This window comes from Giraffa tippelskirchi, chromosome 7 (assembly GCF_054371585.1).
Source record: "Giraffa tippelskirchi isolate mGirTip1 chromosome 7, T2T-mGirTip1v1.2.pri, whole genome shotgun sequence".
Classification (NCBI taxonomy): Eukaryota; Metazoa; Chordata; class Mammalia; order Artiodactyla; family Giraffidae; genus Giraffa; species Giraffa tippelskirchi.
In genome coordinates, this window is record NC_137281.1 from 160,213,444 (window position 1) to 160,235,160 (window position 21,717).

At 43.0% G+C, this 21,717-nt stretch overlaps 1 protein-coding gene across 2 annotated transcripts in view; it reads right to left on the minus strand.

The window, feature by feature from the left end:
- FOXN3 (forkhead box N3) overlaps positions 1 to 21,717 on the minus strand; it is a 538,038-nt gene that overhangs the window by 488,573 nt on the left and 27,748 nt on the right. For both annotated transcript variants that reach the window (XM_081510806.1, XM_081510807.1), the window contains exon 6: positions 9,878 to 9,959. The gene's annotated coding sequence lies outside the window, so the exon portion shown is untranslated. The remainder of the gene's footprint in view (positions 1 to 9,877; positions 9,960 to 21,717) is intronic.

Below are 21,717 nucleotides of genomic sequence, written 5' to 3' on the forward strand. Positions count from 1 at the left end.
TCAGATCTGGACTGACCCAACCAACCCAAAGGTACATGAACTGCAGTAATAAATAATTATTTTTTGAGCCATGGAGTTTTCGCTTATTTTGTTACACAGCTATTGTGAGCAATAGCTAACTGATGCAGGGTGTCAGAGAATTCTTCTCCTGGAAAGTGACATTTGGACTGAGACCTAAATATTAAGTAGGTATTAGACAGATAAAGCATAGAAGGAAGAGTCTCTTTATGGAGGGGAGACTCCAGGTGAGAAAGAACTTGATCATTCAAATGACCGGAAGAAGGTTTAGAGAAAACAATGGGCTGAAGACAGACAGCAGGGGTTAGATCATGCACAAATCCTCATATAGTCTTTTTAGAGAATTTCAGGCCAAGTTTCAAAAGTTGAACACATTACTCAGATAAAAAGGAGCAATACTGTGCCATTTGCAGAGACGTGGATGGACCTAGAGACTGTACTACAGAGTGAAGTCAGAGGAAAACAAATATCATATATTAACGCATATATGTGGAATCTAGAAAAATGATACAGATGAACCTATTTGCACAGCAGAAATAGAGACATAGATGTAAAGAACAAACATACATAGGATGAACTGGGAGACTGGGATGGACATACATACACTACTATGTATAAAAGGAATAACCAGTGAGAATCTACTCTATAGCACAGGGAATTCTACTCATTGCTCTATGGTGACCTAAATGGGAAGGAAATTCAAAAGAGAGGGCATACGTAGTTACATTTAGCTAATTCACTTTGCTGTACAGCAGAAACTAACACAACATTGTAAACCAACTCTACTTTAATTAAAATTTTTTAAAAGTCAAACTCGAAGGAGCGCTGTTGGTAATCAAGAACATCAAAAGCAAAGGCTGTTGTCTTCATGATTACTAATCTAGAACTGTACCATCCATGAGGATAGCCACTAGCCACATGGGGCTACTCAAGTGTAAATCAATGAAAATTCACTTCCTCAGTTGCACTGGCCTCATTTCAAATGCCCAGTAGTCTATGTAGCTAGTGGCTACCATATCAGCTACACAAATATACAACATTTCCATCATGATGGTTAAGTTTTGTTGGACGGTGTCTTAGTTTATCACTGTGTAACAAATTACCATAAACTTAGTGACTTCAAACAGCACAAATTTATTATTTCAGTTTCCATAAGCCAGGAATCCAGGAACATCTTAGCTGAGTTCTCTCTGTAGGGTCTCACCAGTCTGCAAACTGCCTGTTGGCTGAGGTCTCCTCTGATGCTCTGGATCTTTTCCCGAGCTCCCTGGTTGTTGGCAGAATCCATTTCATCATATCTGTAGAGTCAAGGAATGGCTTGCAGCTCCTAGCGGCCACCTTGAGGTCCCTACCAGGTGTTCCCCTTCTCATGACACAGCAGTCTGTTTTTCAACTTGAGGCCAGCAAGATATTTATCCCACTCTGATGTTCTGCCTTCTTTTGAAGTGTTGCCTGATGATGCCCATCCAGGGTAATTTCCCTTTTGACTAACTCAGTCAGCTAAGGAGTAACCTGATGCAAGGAGGTGTTACAGGAGAGAGAGTGGGGTGAGAGAGGATGGTCACGTCCCAGGTCATGTCTGAATCCCTGGGATGGCCGCCAAGTGTGGGTTCTTGGCTTTGAGCAGGAACGAACTCAAGAGCTAACCATGGTAAAGTGAAAGAAGGTTCCAGGAGGAAACACACTTCATAGATACAATGTAGCCATCTCGGAAGGCAAGAGAGTCACCAAGGTGTGGGGTTATGGGTGTTGGTACGGCTGGGTAATTTCATAGGCTGAGTGGAAGGGTATTCCAGCTACTTTGGAGAAGAGGTGGGGATTTCCAGGAACTGGGTCATGGCCCACTCTTTGACTTTTATGGTCAGCCAGGGGCGGCGGCCAAGAGGAGCAACCCTGCGCCCGAGGTCAGGGGCGACGGCTGTGTTTTGTTGGCGCAGCCGTTAAGAGAGACCCCGCGTCCAAGGTAAAAGAAACCCAGGTAAGATGGTGGGCACTGAGAGAGGGGATCAGGAGGCAGATAGGCTGAAACTATACTCACGGACAACTAGCCAATCTGATCACATGGACCACAGCCTTGTCTAACTCAATGAAACTAAGCCATGCCGTGTGGGGCCACCCAAGATGGACAGGTCATGGTGGAGAGGTCTGACAGAATGTGGTCCACTGGAAAAGGGCATGGCAAACCACTTCAGTGTTCTTGCCTTGAGAACGCCATGAACAGTATGAAAAGGCAAAAAGATAGGACACTGAAAGATGAACTCCCCAGGTCAGTAGGTGCCCAATATGCTACTGGAGATCAGTGGAGAAATAACTCCAGAAAGAAGGAAGGGATGGAGCCAAAGCAAAAACAACACACAGCTGTGAATGGGACTGGTGATAGAAGCAAGATTGGATGCTGTAAAGAGCAATATTGCATAGGAACCTGGAATGTTAGGTCCATGAATCAAGGCAAATTGGAAGTGGTCAAACAGGTGATGACAAGAGTGAACAAAGACATTCTAGGAATCAGTGAACTAGGATGGACTGGAAAGAGTGAATTTAACTCAGATGACCATTATATCTACTACTGTGGGCAAGAATCCCTTAGAAGAAATGGAGTACCCATCATAGTCCACAAAAGAGTCCGAAATGGGGTACTTGGATGCAATCTCAAAAACGACAGAATGATCTGTTCGTTTTCAAGGCAAACCGTTCAATATCATGGTAATTCAAGTCTATGCCCTGACCAGTAACGCCGAAGAAGCTGAAGTTGAACGGTTCTATGAAGACATACAAGACCTTCTAGAACTAACACCCAAAAAAGACATCCTTTTCATTATAGGGGACTGGAATGCAAAAGTAGGAAGTCAAGAAACACCTGGAATAACAGGCAAATTTGGCCTTGGACTACAGAATGAAGCAGGGCAAAGGCTAATAGAGTTTTGAAAAGAGAACGCACTGGTCATAGCAAACACCCTCTTACAACAACACAAGAGAAGACTCTACACATGGACATCACCAGATGGTCAACACTGAAATCAGATTGATTATATTCTTTGCAGCCAAAGATGGAGAAGCTCTATACAGTCAGCAAAAACAAGACCGGGAGCAGACTGTGGCTCAGATCATGAACTCCTTATTGCCAAACTCAGACTTAAATTGAAGAAAGTAGGGAAAACCACTAGACCATTCAGGTATGACCTAAATCAAATCCCTGATGATTATACAGTGGAAGTGACAAATAGATTTGAGGGACCAGATCTGATAGACAGAGTGCCTGATGAACTATGGACAGGGGTTTGTGACATTGTACAGGAGACAGGGATCAAGACCATCCCCAAGAAAAAGAAATGCAAAAAAGCCAAATGGCTGCCTGAGGAGGCCGTACAAATAGCTGTGAAAAGACGGGGAAGCGAAAAGCAAAGGAGAAAAGGAAAGATACACCCATCTGAATGCAGAGTTTCAAAGAATATCAAGGACAGATGAGAAAGCCCTCCTCAGTGATTAATGTAAAGAAATAGAAGAAAACAACAGAATAGGAAAGACTAGAGATCTCTTCAAGAAAATTAGAGATACCAAGGGAACATTTCCTGCAAAGATGGGCTCAATAAAGGACAGAAATGGTAGGGACCTAACAGAAGCAGAAGATATTAAGAAGAGGTGGCAAGAATACACAGAAGAACTGTACAAAAAAGATCTTCTCGACCCAGATAATCACGATGGTGTGATCACTCACCTAGAGCCAGACATCCTGGAATGTGAAGTCAAGTGGGCCTTAGGAAGCATCACTATGAACAAAGCTAGTGGAGGTGATGGAATTCCAGTTGAGCTATTTGAAATCCTCAATGGGATGACCCAGAGGGATGGGATGGGGAGGGAGGTGGGTGGGGGGTTCAGGAAGGGGAACACATGTAAACTCATGGCTGATTCATGTCAATGTATGGCAAAAACTATTACAATATTGTAATATTAGATATTGTAATTAGATATTGTACAATATTACAATATTGTAAAGTAATTAGCCCCCAACTAAAATAAATAAATTTATTAAAAAAAATCATAAATAGCATAAGAAAATCTGAAAGTAAAAAAAAAAAAAAAAGAAATCCTCAAAGATGATGCTGTGAAAGTGCTGCACTCAATATGCCAGCAAATCTGAAAAACTCAGCAGTGGCCACAGGACTGGGAAAGGTCAGTTTTCATTCCAATCCCAAAGAAAGGCAATGCCAAAGAATGCTCAAACTACCACACAATTGTACTCATCTCACATGCTAGTAAAATAATGTTTAAAATTCTCCAAGCCAGGCTTCAGCAATACGTGAACTGTGAACTTCGAGATGTTCAAACTGGTTGAAAAGGCAGAGGAACTAGAGATCAAATTGCCAACATCCGATGGATCATCAAAAAAGCAAGAGAGTACCAGAAAAACATCTATTTCTGCTTCATTGACTATGCCAAAGCCTTTGACTGTGTGGATCACAATAAACTGTGGAAAATTCTGAAAGAGATAGGAATACCAGACCACCTGACCTGCCTCCTGAAAACTGTATGCAGGTCAGGAAGCAACAGTTAGAACTGGACATGGAACAACAGACTGCTTCCAAATAGGAAAAGGAGTACGTCAAGGCTGTATATTGTCACCTTGCTTATTTAACTTATATGCACAGTACATCATGAGAAACGCTGGGCTGGAAGAAGCACAAGCTGGAATCAAGATTTCCAGGAGAAATATCAATAACCTCAGATATGCAGATGACACCACCCTTATGGCAGAAAGTGAAGAAGAACTAAAGAGCCTCTTGATGAAAGTGAAAGTGGAGAGCGAAACAGTTGGCTTATAGCTCAACATTCAGAATACTAAAATCATGGCATCTGGTCCCATCACTTCATGGCAGATATATGGGGAAACAGTGGAAATAGTGGCTGACTTTATTTTTCTGGGCTCCAAAATCACTGCAGATGGTGAGTGCAGCCATGAAATTAAAAGATGCTTTCTCCTTGGAAGGAAAGTTATGACCAACCTAGACAACATATTAAAAAGCAGAGACATTACTTTGCCAACAAAGGTCTGTATAGTCAAGGCTATGGTTTTTCCAGTGGTCATGTATGGATGTGAGAGTTGGACTATAAAGAAAGCTGAGTGCCAAAGAATTGATGCTTTTGAACTGTGGTGTTGGAGAAGACTCTTGAGAGTCCCTTGGACTGCAAGGAGATCCAACCAGTCCATCCTAATGGAGATCAGTCCTGGGTGTTCATTGGAAGGACTGATGTTGAAGCTGAAACTCCAATACTTTGGCCACCTGATGCGAAGAGCTGACTCATTGGAAAAGACCCTGATGCTGGGAAAGATTGAGGGCAGGAGGAGAAGGGGACGACAGAGGATGAGATGGTTGGATGGCATCACCGACTCGATGGACATGGGTTTGGGTGGACTTAGGGAGTTAGTGATGGACAGGGAGGCCGGGCATGCTGTGGTTCATGGGGTCGCAAAGAGTCGGACACGACTGAGCGACTGAAGTGTACTGAACTTGGAACTACCATGGCCTCTGTGGGCGTGTTATCTAATTTGCTGATGTGTTACAGTGGAAGCTGCCCTGGTGGCTCAGACAGTAAAGGAGCCTGGTAGGCTTCAGTCCATGGGGTCACAAATAGTCGGACGACTGAGCGACTTCACTTTCACTCTTTCTACAATGGAAGTAACCCTGCCATCTGCACCCGTGTGGTTCTCATCTGTCTCTGTCACGTCTTCGGACTCTGTCGTTCCTTCAAAGGTTGCGCCCTGCCCCCTCCTGTCTCAGAGGGATGTCCTAACATATTCACTGGCCTTCCCACATTCAGGTGGAAGGGATTGTATAGGGTGTGCACACCACGGCACTGGGGAACCCTGGAGGCCTTCTTAAAATTCTGTCTCCCACAGATCAGATACATCTAGAAAGTGGGAAAAGGTAAATAAATTAATAGAGAAGGCAAGTGGTGGGAGAATTTAGAATCATTAGCAGAGGCTTGTACCACGGGTGTAAATGCTGTTGAAATAATCTCTACATTACTAAGGTCTGCAATGGCTTTCTTATAATTAGGGACTGGTTGCAGCCAGGATCAAGGTTTATCCACAGTCATTTCACTCTCAAAGTAGCCGTAACCATTACTCTGCATGCAACTGGGGAGAAGTATGAACAAGGCTCATAAAAACAAACACAAATAGATATTACCTTAAGAGTCTATTTCCTTACTGTTACTAACATCCAAGGGTTTCTGACCTTCTGCTAGTCTTGATCTCCCAAACCCAATTGCTCCTTCTCAGATTTACTGGTTAATTGGCTTGACAAACTCCAGGCTTGGCCTGAACCCCTTGGCTTCCAGACCCTTGGCCCTTCGCACTGCAAGCTCTTGGGCACGGTTCCTACCTCCCGCAATGCCTGTCTGGCTGCTGCCCATCCCCCAGGGGACTGGGGTTTGCAGGAGGAGAGAACTTTAAATATTGATTTTCAGGGAGAGGTGAGCTGGCAGAAAAAAGGATTTACACCATTTGGTTTCTGTTTTTAAATTGAAGTATATTTGATTTACTGCATTATATTAGCTTCAGGTGTATGCCATTCTGATTTAGTATTTTTATAGATGTTACTCCATTGAAAGTTATTACTGGATAATGGCTATAATTCCCTGTGCTATACAATACACCTTTGCCACGTCTCTATTCTATACATAGTGGTTGGATCTCTTAATCCTGTACCCCTCACATGTCCTCCCCCCGCCCCTTCCCTCAGGTAACCACTCCTTTGTTTTCTACATTTATGAAGCTGTTTCTGTTTTGCATACACATTTCTTTGTATTCTTTTCTTAGTTTTCACAGATCAGTGAAATCATACAGTATTTGATGGGTTGCTCTGAATGAAAACATCAGTCACGAATTATAAGGACTACGTAAGGCTAATTATTCATTTTAAAGAGGCACTAATGAAGAATCATGTAAGGAATCTGCTTATCATTTTGATAAAATATCTACATAGTTTTAAATTTTGCAAAGAAACCTTTTTTTAAAAAAATGTTGCATTTAGTTATTTTAAGAAATTCTATTTCAAAGCTGTACTTGATTATGAAATAGCCTCTATGGTAGCACTTCTTTAGAAAAAAAAAAAACCTTTTTTGTTACAAGTGAAGAGTAAGTGTTTGCATCCTGACTACCATCAGTGTTTCAATGGAGTGGAGATATTTTAGTGCCTTCGGTGGGCATTTATCTTCTTGCCATGAGCACAACAGAACAAAAAAGTACCTATATTAGCATTAATAACAAAACCAAGTCCATTATGCAGGCTTTCTCGTCAGTTAAATTTGTTGCAGGCTCAGTTTTGGATTCAATATCATACATTTGGAAGTACTTTTGCTGTCAAGCAAATTTTTATCATTTTAATTTTGGAGGATTTTTTCCTTTTTCTTTTTTTCTCTCCTGTGCCTAAATTACCTTTTTAGAGGTTGGCAAATGGTTCTTCCCCACTGATATAGGAAGGGTTTGATTTGGCAAAGTTCGATATTTTCCAAAAGATGTGAATAGAGTTAATTTGAACAGAGCTGTTTCATTTTAGCAACCTCAACTTGCTCAGTGTATGTCCTGCCAAACAGCTTTGTGTATGATCGTCGACTGATGTCAGCACAGTTCTAGAAATAGTATTTGATAGTTAACAGCTGCCACAGAGCCAGAAGGGGAACACGAGACATTGTGTTTCAGAAGGGTTTATGAAACTAGTGGCTATTGTTTTTATTTATTTATTTTTTTTATTTCTTGACAACGGAAGACTTTAAGATACCAAGTATAGGTTTTTAAAAAAGACAAATAGTCATAAGTAGATCAGGTGGATCCTCGAACCTTGACTCTATACACCACGTAAATGTTCTGCTCTGAAATAATATTTGATTAATAGTTTTACTCATTTTGCGATGATGTATATGGTCAACAGGTAGGAAACAAAATCTTTTTTTTAGGTCAAGACTCGGCAAACCTTTTCTTTAAAGAGTCAGGTAGTAAATATTCCAGACTTCCTGGGCCATGCAATCTCTGTGGCACCTACCCAGCTCTGCTGTTACAGGGCTGAAGCCGTCACAGACACGGTAACAAACAGGAATGGCTGAGCTCCAACAGGGGCTTCCCCAACGCTCAGCACATAAAGAGTCTGCCTGCAGTGCAGGAGACACAGGAGATGCAGATGTGATCCCTGGGTGGGGAAGACCCCCTGAAGGAGGAAACGGCAGCCCACTCTAATACTCTCACCTGAAAAACCCCATGGACAGAGGAGCCTGGCGGCTACAGTACAAAGTCGAAGAGAGTCTGACGTGACTGAGCACGGCACAAGCTCAGTTCAGCTCAGCTGCTCAGTCGTGTCCGACTCTGCGACCCCGTGGACCGCAGCACGCCCGGCCTCCCTGTCCATCACAAACTCCTGGAGCTTGCTCAAACTCATGTCCATCGAGTCGGTGATGCCATCCAGCCATCTCATCCTCTGTCGTCCCCTTCTCCTCCTGCCCTCAATCTTTCCCGGCGTCGGGGTCTTTTCCAATGAGTCAGCTCTTCGCTTCAGGTGGCCAAATTATCGGAGTTTCAGCTTCAACATCAGTCCTTCCAATGAACACCCAGGACTGATCTCCTTTAGGATGGACTGGTTGTATCTCCTTGCAGTCCAAGGGACTCTCAAGAGTCTTCTCCAGCACCACAGTTCAAAAGCATCAATTCTTCAGTGCTCGGCTTTCTTTAAGGTCCAACTCTCACATCAAAACAAACAAAACCTTGTGCACCAGGACCCAGGAGAAAGGAGCAGTGACCCCACAAGAGACTGACCCAGACTTGCCCGGGAGTGTCCAGGAGTCTCCGGTGGAGGGGTGAGGCGGTGGCCTGCTGCAGGGCTGGGGGCACTGAGTGTAGCAGTGCCTGCATGGGACCTTCTGAAGAAGGTTGCCATTATCTTCATCACCTCCACCATAGTTTGGTCTCAGGTCAAACAACAGGGAGGGAACATAGCCCCGCCCATCAACCGAAAATTGGATTAAAGATTTACTGAGCACGGCCCCACCCATCAGAACCAGACCCAGTTTCCCCTCAGTCAGTCTCTCCCATCAGGAAGCTTCCATAAGCCTCTTATCCTTCTCCATCAGAGGGCAGACAGACTGACAACCACAGTCACAGAAAACTAGCCAATCTGATCACATGGACCACAGCCTTGACTAACGCAATGAAACTATGACCCATGCCGTGTGGGGCTACCCAAGATGGATGCGTCATGGTGGAGAGGTCTGACAAAACGTGGCCCACTGGAGAAGGGAAGGGAAAACCACTTCAGTATTCCTGCCTTGAGAACCCCATGAACAGTATGAAAGGAGCATAGCACAGAGTGTTCCAATAAAACTTTATTCACAAAACAAGCAGTGGGCCAGATTGGGCCATGGGCTATAGTGTTTCCACCCTTGCTTTGAATGGTAAGTAGGACTATTCCACACAACTCCATGTAGTACAGTTCCATGTAGCACAATTCCATTTACATTCAGTAAAGGTTAAAGGTACCCACCTTCTCTTTCAGGCTCCTGAATCAAGTTCCGCATGCACTCCCGGTGGAAACACGTGCAGTTCTTTTACGGCTGCAGAGGGGCACTTAATTACACACGTGTGTGTGCTCTACAACCATTCTAATAATGGTCTGAGCGGAACATGAGCAATAGATACGCTTTTATGAACTGAGAGGATAAAGATCATGATCTCTGGTGCACAATGAACTTGATTTTTCCTCCCTTTCTGATTTTATTTAAGTTAATATCACCCTTAAAGTTTGAATTATCCTGCAAGAATGCAGGCTCATTAACTCCAGTTCAGCTTGTGCATCATCTTAATGGGACATACCTTGTAATGATGTGACTCGCAAACCCGCTCTGTGCTCCAAATGACCTGCATGTTTCACTGAAGTCATTATAAGCGGTGCACACTAGTAAGAAAAAGGATGTTATTACTTAAAAGTAACTTACACAGAAAAAAAAAAAAAATCCAAGGAAGAAAAATTAAAGCCCACGGTCTATAAAAAGAAAGTCAAAGAATATACTGGTTGCAAAATATTATCTCGAAAGGCTTATGTGCGTTCCCTGTGACCACTTTCAACCACAAACAGACCACCATGAAAATGGTGAATTTGACCACGTACAAAGATGGGGGGAGCTGTGGCAATCAATGCCTTATACCTTTTCTGTATTCACATATCACATTTGTTGTAGACCTGTCACTTTAGCCTTGGGCATCTCAAAGGCGAACTGATGGTGCTATGGCTGAGACTGTCGACCTGAAAGGACCCCATGCGCCAGCGGCTTGAAATGCGATCGCTTTTTCCAAACACGCTTCTTGCTCAGGCTTCATTTTCTTTCAACAATAGTTTTTGGAAACCTTTTCCTCTCTCCCAGTGTCACCACTGTCTCTTTGTTGTCTCGTTCTTTCTTGTCTTTCTTATTTGTTACTTTTGAGAGATGCGAATGTCATCTATTTGTCTAATGGGATTCAGAACGATTTTAAAACTGTTGCTCTTCTTTTTAGCTCAGTCTGTTGTTTGCCTTCAATATATATGCCATATAACATGATAATGTTTCACCATGCCAAAAATTATGACGCTTTTTCTTTAAGGGGTTATTCGTATAGCAATTTAAGTTGAATAAGTAAATCATTACACTCTAAGTTATTCCTATCTATGTACATAATTTATAAAAACTATGCCTCTTATTGTGTTACTCATTCCCTAACTGAGTTAGGGCCATCTGCAGAGCTCTTTGGCTCTAAGCTGTCTGAAGGATGCTGTGTTGTCAGCAACCATTTTTCAATTTACTCTCCCACAGTTGTGAATAAACATCACTGGTCCCAGTATCGATCGCTAGACTATCTCAGCCCTGACTTCATCACCGTGCTCTTCAAATGGCATGGGAGTGTCTCTTAGGGGTGCTCTCCTCTCTCCCAAACTCCCCATTTTATCCCTGGGAATCCCTATGAAAGGCTAAGTGAAGTCGCTCAGTCGTGTCCGACTCTGCAACCCCATGGACTGCAGCCCACCGAGCTCCTCTGTCCATAGGATTTTCTGGGCAAGAGTACTGGAGTGGCTTGCCACTGCCTTCTCCAACATATTCCATCATTCACAAACTATTCCCTGCACTTCCTAACTATAACTGGACTCTGCTCTCCCTGAAGGACATGGTGTTCTTCAGAGGACTCTTAGGCACTTGCTGCTTCTCATAGGATTGTCAGGGGATGGGGCAGGGCGCTGGAGGTGGGGTGAGGACCAGAAGGCTTCATGTTCCCTTCACTTCCCACTGGAGCGGCCACGTCATCACCTCTCTGCCTTCACGGGGCCTTGGCTTCCTCTGTGACCCTCACGCCATCCAATTATGCAGCATTTTACCTCTCTTCTTGGCTGTCATCTAGTGGAACCCAGGCTAGCAAGCTAGGAATGCTTAGGTGCTCAGTCTTGTCTGACTCTTAGGAACCGACAGACTGTAGCCGCCAGGCTCCTCTGTCCGTGGGATTTCCCAGGCAAGATGACTGGAGTGGGTTTCCATTTCCTTCTCCAGGGGATCTTCCCCACCCAGGGATCACACCCAGGTCTCCTGTGTCTCCTGCGATGCAGGTGGATTCTTTACCACTGAGTAGGTCAGTGCACAAACAGGGAAGGAGTTCATGCAATAATGTCATTCCTCTACATCCCTCAGATTCACCAAAGATAATCCCGTCTCTCTATCACAAGTTGCTGTTGTTCGGTCACTCAGTCATGTCCGACTCTTTGCGACCCCATGGACCGCAGCACACCAGGCCTCCCTGTCCATCACCAACTCCCGGAGTTTGCTCAAACTCATGTCCATCGAGTCGGTGATGCCATCCAACCATCTCATCCTCTGTCGTCCCCTTCCCCTCCTGCCTTCAGTCTTTTCCAGCATCAGGGTCTTTTCTTTTTTTTTTTTTTCCAGCATCAGAGTCTTTTCTAATGAGTTGGCTCTTTGTATCAGGTGGCCCAAGTACCACAGTTATTTTAGGGGGTCCTGACTTTCAAGTGGGTAACCTGTCTAAAACCCTTACCTCACTCTTTCTTCATAGCTTAGCTCCAAAGATTTATACCTCCACACTCACAATTGTACTATACTTGACCATCATCTAGAGCACTTTAGGAACTCAGTTTAAAATTCTTTAAGTGTGTTCCAAATCAACCCCTGACTGTCCTTACTTTCCTCCCTATCAAATCACCTATCTAAGCGTTTCTCTGAATTTTGATACGTACAGTTTTATGGCTACATGTAGATATTCAATTGCAGGTAAATTGTTTTTTAAAAGATTGATCAAAACTTTTAGAGTGACTAATGTGGCAGCCTGGATGGGAGGGAAATTCGGGGGACAATGGATACATTTGTATGTATGGCTGAGTCCCTTCTCTGTTCACCTGAAACTATCATGACATCGTTCATTGGCTATACTCCAGTACAAAAAAAAGCTTTAAAAAAAAACTTGTAGAGAGGCTAAAAAGGTGTTTTATACCAATGTTCCTTCTGAAAAAATTTAGAAAAGCTGAAGAAAGTAAAACACACATGCCAAAAACTCTAAAGATACCATAGAAATATCAAACCAGAGATCATTTATAGAATCAAGATCTGAATAAGAGGAAATCCAAGAGAGGTACGCCTGGAATTTGGAGCGGAGTGAGGCTGAGAAAATGGGAAAGTAAGCAGGTATGATAGTGGTCTCCTAGATTTAAGAACTGCTATGAATACCCAAGTACTACATATATATATATATATATATATATAATACACACACTTGATAGTAAAGCTGCTAAAATAAAAGACAAAGAGATAATCTAAGATGCCTCCAGAAGAAAAATGATATATTAACTTCAAAGAAGCAACACTATAGGACTTACCACTGACTTCTCAACAAAAGCAAAGAATCCAGAAGATGATGGAGTTATATCATCAAAGCACTGAAAGAAGAGAGGTGCCAGCCAATAATTCTATGCCCAGCAAAGATATTCCTCAAAAATGAGGATCAATAAGAACATTTTCAGGTAAATGAAAACTGAGAATTTTTTTTTCAGCAGCAAACCTTAATGCAAATATGACAAAGAAAATTTTAGGAAGAAGAACTATGATCCTAGATGGTATTTGCAAAAAAAGAATGAGTGATAAATATATACATAAATTTAAATATTTACTCTTTGAAGCAATAATATAATGTCTTGTGGGGCTTGAGATATATAGATACAATTAAGATTCATTATAATAATAGCCCAAAATATGAGGAGTAAACAGAAAATGTATTTTTAGTTTCAGATATTATCAAAGAAAAAATAAAATAACAATTTATATCATACTTTAGATAAATCAAGAGTGCATGTTGTGATCTATTGAGCAACTACTAAAAAGAATCATTTAAACTATATAGATAAGTGAAGAGAGCTGAAAAATGTAATAATAAAAATGGAATTAATGAATAATAAGACAAGGAAGAGACAAAAGGGAACATAGAAAATGTAAAACAAAGAAAACAAATGATAAGATGGCAAGTTTAAATCCACATACATTAGTAATTACATTAAATGCAAACTGAGTATATTTTCTAGTTGAGACAAAAAACTTTGAGACTAGACTGAAACAAGCAGCCTGTTCACACTGAAACAAGCAGCCTGTTCACACCGTCTTAAGTGTGAGGGTACAGAGAGCCTGGGGGGCTTCCCAGCTGACTCAGCGGTAAAGAAGCCGCCTGCAGTGCAGGAGATGTGGGCTCCATCCCTGGGGCGCGAAGATCCCCTGGAGAAGGAAATGGCAACCCACTCCTGTGTTCTTGCCTGGAGAATCCCGTGGACAGAGGACCCTGGTGGGCTACAGTCCACGGGGTCACAAAGAGTCAGACATGACTGAGCAGCTAAGCAACGCCAGCAGAGAGGCTGAAAGTAAAAAGACAGGAAAATATACACTATGTGAGCTGTAAGAAGAAAGTTAACGTGGCCAAACTATCAGTCAAAAGCAAGAAGTACTACTGGAGATAATGAGGGATATTAAGTTACGTATCTCTACAGGGCAAAGTTAAAAGGAGAAATAGATAAATCCATAAACATAATGAAAAATTTTAATATCATCCATTCAGTAAACTGATAGGGTAACAGACAAAATAAATCTGTAAGATTATAAGTTAACTGAATAGCATGAGTTAAGCAAATTAACATACATAGAAAACTTAACCCACCAATTGTAGAATATAAATTCTTATCAAACATATATTGGGAATTTACTAAAATTGTCCATATATTGTACCGTAAATCTAAAATAATAAAAATCATACACAGCAGCTCAGCTACAATTGAATTTAATAGAAGTTAATAATAATAAAAAAAACTAGAAATCTCAAAAATATTTGGAAATTAAAGACCATAGTTCTTAATTAGCACAAGTTAAAAATAAAGCATAATACAAAAGAAAATATTTTGAAATGAGTAATAATGAAAATACAATATATCAAAACTTATAAGAATTATTTAGAGAAAATTTTTATCATTAAATGCATAGGTTTAAAAAATAAAAAGGCTAAAAATCAGTTGGGTAAGCAGCCTTCTCAAGAAGTTAGAAGGATATAGCATAACAGACCCAAAGAAAAGAGAAGGAAAGAAATAACATGGTAAGAGGATAAATTAATAAAACAGAAAACAAACATATAACAGAATCAACAGTTTAAAGAGTTGGTTCCTTGAAAAGTCCAAAAATGTTGATAATGCCATAGAAATACTGGATCAAGATAATGACAGAAGTAGTTCTACCAATTTCCACACTTCCCCCAGAATTTTCTCAGAGCACAGGCTTATAGAGTGTCTCCTCTGCCTGAATATGGACTTCCCTGGTAGCTCAGCTGGTAAAGAATCCACCTGCAATGTAGGAGACCCTGGTTCGATTCCTGGGTCGGGAAGATACCCTGGAGAAGGGATAGGCTACCCACTCCAGGATTCTTGGGCTTCCCTGGTGGCTCAGACAGTAAAGAATCTGCCCACAATGCGGGAGACCTGGGATGGGAAGAATCCTTGGAGGAAGGCACGGCGACCCACTCCAGTCTTCTTGCCTGGAGAATCCCCATGGCTGTTGCAGTCCATGGGGTCGCAAAGAGTCAGACATGACTGAGCACACAGCACATCCTTAATATAAGGCATTTGTGTTTGCAGACAACACTCTATGAGAAAATAGTGCACGGAAGTCTTTTGGCAACATGAATATAATATAAACTTTCAGGAATGCAGATGAAATAGCCACATGTCAACTCATAATATTTAATTATGTATATTTTAAATCTCACGTTTTAAACTCTCACACGACAAATTTATTCAAAGTCTTCATATGCTTTACCATATCTGCCACCACTGGAGTCACTTTTTGAGTTTTCTAGAGTTTTTCACAACATATCACCTTTGTTTCCCTCTAAATTGTTTAAGAAACTGTAGTTTTGGAGTTTCTATGTAATAAAGAATGACCTTGGAAATTGTACCCTAACCTAAAAATACCATTCATATGGAGTTCATATATGAATTCCACAATCACTTACTTTATTACTTCTTAAATTGTCTTTCTTTTTTTTTCTTGAGACAACTGACTTATAACATTGTGTAAGTTTAAGGTGTACAATAGGTTGATTTGGTACATTTATTTTTTATTTATTTATTTATTTTTGATTTGGTACATTTATATATTGCAATATTGTCACAATGGTAGTGTTAGCTAACACTTCCATCATGTCACATAATTACCATTTATTTATTATGGTGAGAAAGTTAACATCTAGTCTCTTAGCAACTCTGAAGTTTATAACATGGTCCTGCTAACTATAAGGACCACGCCGAGCCTAGACCGCCGGGACTTATTCACCAGTTGAAAGTCTGTCTCCTTAAATCACATCCCTCTCAGCCCCCAACCCCAGTCCCTGGTAACCACCACTGTTTTAATGAGTTTGGGTTTTTCAGATCCCACATATAATTGACACCGTACAGTATTTACCTTCCTCTGTCTGACTTATCTCACTTATTAAAGTATTTCTAAAAGGTTTATTCTCAACAATGTCCACCACATGAAATTGACAGATCATTTTACTATTGCTGTTTAGTTGCTAAGTCATGTCCAACTCTTTCTGACCCCCTGGACTGCAGCCTGCCAGGCTCCTCTTTCCCTGGGATTTCCCAGGCAAGAATATTGGAGTGGGTTGCCATTTCCTTCCTCAGGGGATCTTCTGACCCAGGGATCAAACCCACATCTCTTACTTGGCAAGTGGATTCCTTATCATTGAGCCACCTGGTAAGCTCCAATAACTTACCACTATAAGAATAGTCAGAAGAACTATACAAAAAAGATATTAATGTCCCAGATAACCACAATAATGTGATCCCTCACCTAGAGCCAGACATCCTGGAGTGTGAAGTCAAGTGGGCCTTAGAAAGCATCACTACGAACAAAGCTAGTGGAGGTGATGGAATTCCAGTTGAGCTCTTTCAAATTCTCAAAGATGATGCTGTGAAAGTGCTGCACTCAATATGCCAGCAAATTTGGAAAACTCTGCAGTGGCCGCAGAACTGGAAAAGGTCAGTTTTCATTCCAACCCCAAAGAAGGGCAATGCCAAAAAATGTTCAAACTACCGCACAATTGCACTCATCTCACAGGCTAGAAAAGTAATGCTCAAAATTCTCCAAACCAGGCTTCAACAGTATATGAACTTAGAACTTCCAGATGTTCAAGCTGGTTTTAGAAAAGGCAGAGGAACCAGAGATCAACTAGCCAACATCCGCTGGATCATTGAAAAAGCAAGAGAGTTCCAGAAAAAATCTACTTCTGCTTCATTGACTATGCCAAAGCCTTTGACTTTGTGGATCAGAACAAACTGTGGAAAATTTGAGAGAGATGGGAATACCAGACCACCTGACCTGCCTCCTGAGACATCTGCATGCAGGTCAAAGAGCAACATTTAGAATTGGACATGGAGCAAATTGGTTCCAAATCAGGAAGGAGTATGTCAAGGCTGTATATTGTCACCCTGCTTATTTAAGTTATATGCAGAGTACATCATGAGAAACACTGGGCTGGAAGAAACACAAGCTGGAATCAAGATTGCCGGGAGAAATATCAATAACCTCAGATATGCAGATGACATCACCCTTATGGCAGAAAGTGAAAAGGAACTAAAGAGCCTCTTAATGAAAGTGAAAGAGAAGAGTAAAAAGTTGGCTTAAAACTCAGCATTCGAAAAATGAAGATCATGGCCTCTGGTCCCATCACTTCATGGCAAATAGATGGGGAAACAATGGAACCAGTGAGAGACTTTACTTTTTTGGGCTCCAAAATCACTGCAGATGGTGACTGCAGCCATGAAATTAAAAGACAGTTGCTCCTTGGAAGAAAAGCTATGACCAACCTAGACAGCATGTTAAAAAGCAGAGACATTACTTTGCTGAGAAAGGTCCGTTTAGTCTAAGCAATGGTTTTTCCAGTAGTCATGTATGGATGTGAGGTTTTGTTGCTAAGTTGTGTCTGACTCTTGCAACCCCATGGACCACTCTGTCCGTGGGATTCTCCAGGCAAAAATACTGGAGTAGGTTGCCATTTCCTTCTCCAGGAGACCTTCGCAACCCAGGAATGTGAGGGCTGGACCATAAAGAAAGCTGAGTGTGTGTGTGTGCGTGTGTGTGTGTGTGTGTGTGTGTTAGTCTCTCAGTCGTGTCTGACTCTGTGGAAGAATTGATGCTTTTGAACTCTGGTGTTGGAGAAGACTCTTGAGAGTCCCTTGGACTGCAAGGAAATCCAACCATTCTATCCTAAAGGAGGTCAGTCCTGGGTGTTCATTGGAAGGACTGATGTTGAAGCTGAAACTACAACACTTTGGCCACCTGATGTGAAGAGTTGACTCATTGGAAAGGACCCTAATGCTGGGAAGGATTGGGGGCAGGAGGAGAAGGGGACGACAGAGGATGAGATGGCTGGATGGCATCACCGACATGATGAACATGAGTTTGGGTAGACTCGGGGTGGGTGATGGACAGGGAGGCCTGGTGTGCTGTAGTCCATGGGGTCGCAAAGAGTCGGACACGACTGAGCGACTGAACTGAACTGATAAGAATAGAAAAACAACGTCTTCTCCCAATAGTGTCATTATTGATAATAAAGCTGCACACAGAGCACTCTTCATTATGAGTGACTTTGTAAAGATTCTAACTTAAGGCAACAGCTTCTCTTCTGAGAGACTACTACGTTGTGGTGAAAAAAAACCTTGCATTATATTTGTGTGCAGGCAGCAACCATGAGCTAAAAGAAAAGCTTTTCCTCTGTATAATGGTTTCCAAAGATAAACAGGTTGAGAGCTGCCCTAACTTCCCAATTCCACTCTTAAACTTATCTTTATCACATATTCCCTACAGTCTCATACTGATCTTACTGAAGGTAGGAAAAAGAACAGACGTGTCATTCAAAGCTGGAACTCGTAGCAAAGATGGTCTCCTTACTGCAGCAAAGCCGAGAATGTGGTAAAACCAAATAAAGCAAATGACAAATTGCTGAGGAAAAGAAAAAAAAAGCATGAGTGGGTGGCAACATTCCTTTGTCAGAGAAATCAATGGGTATGTGTCACGTCAGTGGCCCTCCATAGGGGAGAGCAGACACACACACACACACGCACGCACGCACGCACACACACACACAGTCTTGGAAATGGGTATAATAAAAGCCCAGATCATACAGTGTACCCAGTCTCTCTCTCTTTCCATGCATATATATACATATCTATCTATCTATACATACATACATATATATATATATAGAGAGAGAGAGAGAGAGACAGACAGACAGACAATTGATTTTAAGAAACAGGTTCATATGATCCTACATGTTTGGTGAGTCCAAAATCTGCAGGGTAAACCAGCAGGCTGGAGACCCAGAGAAGCGCTGATACTGCAGCTGAAGTCTGCTGGCAGAATTCCTTCTTCCTCAGGAGAGATTAGGAAATTTCACCTAATTGGATGAGCCAGCCCCCTCTGCACCTCCCCAACTCCCACCCTCGCCTCATTACAGAGGGTAATTTGCTTTACTCAAAGTCCACCATCTTTGAAAAGCATCAATCACATCTTGTTACTTCCCTGCTAAAGATCCTCCAAAGCTCTTCCAACCCTTAAAGAATACAATCCAAACCCCTACTGCGCCTGCAAGATTCTCCTTGATGTCAGCTCTTGGGCTACCTTCCAAAGTCTGTTAACCTAGATTACAAACCTTCTCCTGAGTCCACCAGTCCATTCTAAAGGAAATCAGTGCTGAGTCTTCATTGGAAGGACAGTTGCTGAAGCTGAAGCTCCAATACTTCGGCCACCTGGTGCAAAGAACTGACTCACTGGAAAAGACCCTGATGCTGGGAAGGATTGAGGGCAGGAGGAAAAGGGGACGACAGAGGATGAGATGGTTGGATGGCATCACCGACTCAACGGACATGAATTTGAGCAAGCTCCAGGAGTTAACGCAGGACAGGGAAGCCTGGCGTGCTGCAGTCCATGGGGTCACAAAGAGTCAGACACGACTGAGCGACTGAGTAACAAGGACAAGGAGTCCATCCCCACCCACCTGGCTAATCCCACTAACTCCACTCCCACTCCTGTTTCTTCTCTCTCAGGAATCCCTGAAGGTGAAATTGAGATTACACAGGAAGGCTTAACAAAGGGACTGTGTCCAAAGGGCTGGGTGGAGCGTGGAGCAGTGCCTGAAGGCTGTTTTCACCTGAAGGAGCGAACCTACAGGACCCTGGAAGAGAGTGGAGAGGTGTTCCAGCACACCACCCACCACCCACCAGCTAGATGCCCCCCAACAAGGACCTGAACTCAATCACTGTTCTCCATCCAAATCTCCTCCTGGGGCTCCCCACTGGCTCAACCCAACTGGCAGCCGTAGGGCACCCTGGTGCCACCCACATAGGCCCTGAGAGCCAGTCTCGGCAGGGAGAAGGAGGCTGTGTGTGGGAAAGCAGACCTGGAGGAGCAAACGGAAGGAATCTGGCACAAGGTCCTTTAAACAGGCCCAGCCACCTCCCTAGGGGACACGGCCGATGAAGGACCCTCTCTGGATCGCCGTCTCCCTTCTCGCCTTCCCGCCCTCTCCTGACGCTGCCCCCGACTCTGCTGTCCCTTTGCTGGGCTATGTGTCTCTGCCACGCGCCAATATCACCCTGAACCTCCCCTTATCACTCTGTTCGGTAATTACATTAATTATCTCTCTCTCCCACCCTGCCCAGCTTGTTTATCATTGTTTATCCAGCACGTGATGGGCTTCCCTGGTGGCTCAGACAGTAAGGAATCTGCCAGCAATGCAGGAGACCCGGGTTCAATCCCTGGGTAGGGAAGATCCCCTGGAGAAGGAAACAGCAACCCACTCAGGTACTCTTGCCTGGAGAATCCCATGAACAAAGAGGGGCCTGGTGGGCTACAGTCCATGGGGTCACAAAGAGTCAGACATGACTGAACGAACCAGCAAGTTATCTCTACGTGCAGCACGTAAGGACTCAATTTGTACCGTTGAATCAACTACAATTAGTTTATGTTCTTTTTAAAAATTTTTTAACTTGAAGTACAGTTGATTTACAGTGTTGTGACTGAATCACTTGGCTGTACACCTGAAGCTAATACAACATTGTCAATCCATATAGAACATATGTATTACATATTTTTGTCACATTTTTTCCATTATAGGTTATTACAAGACATTGAAGACAGTTCCCTGTGTTATACAGTAGGTCCTTGTTGTTTATCTATTTTATACACAGTAATGTCTATCTGTTCATCCCAAACCCTAATTTATTCCTTCCCCACCCCATTATATTCCCTTCACGGGTCACAGTCTTGCTCTGACGAAGGGGCTTGTGTAACTCAGTGAAGCTGTGAGCCATGCCGTGTGGGGCCACCCAAGATGGACGGGTCACGGTGGCGAGTTCGGGCAAAACGTGGTCCACTGGAGGGGGGCAGCAACCCACTCTGGTGTGCTTGCCACGAGAACCCCGTGAACAGGACAAAAAGGCAGGAGATACGACGTCGAAAGATGAGACCCCCAGGCTGGAAGGTGTCCAACCTGCTCCTGGGAAAGTGGAGGACAATTACTAACAGCTCCACGAAGAATGAAGCAGCTGTGCCAAGGCAGCTGATGCTGAGGCTCCAGCACTCGGGCCACCTGATACCAAGAGCCGACTCACCGGAAAAGACCCTGATGCTGGGAAGGATTGAAGGCGGGAGGAGAAGGGGACGACAGAGGGTGAGATGGTTGGATGGCATCACCGACTCACCGGACGTGAGTTTGGGTGGACTCCAGGAGTTGGCGATGGACAGGGAAGCCTGGCGAGCTGCAGCCCATGGGCTCGAAAGAGTTGGACACAACTCAGTGACTGAACAACAAAAAACAGTCCCCTTATATGTTCTTGATCTCTGTTTTAGGCATAGTTACATGAAATAAAATTCATGTTCTTGCAAGACAAGAACAATTAAAACACAAATTCTTCCCTGCCCTTTGACCTCCCCTCTCCCCTGCTGCCTTGCGTATCTGCATTATGTCTGCTCCAGACCTCCCCAACCATAAAGAAGGGAACCTGCTCAACCATAAACAGCAACATTCTCCTAGCCCTACCAAGATAAATCCTTGAGAGATAACATTCCCTCTTAATCTTGTAAGCGGTCACA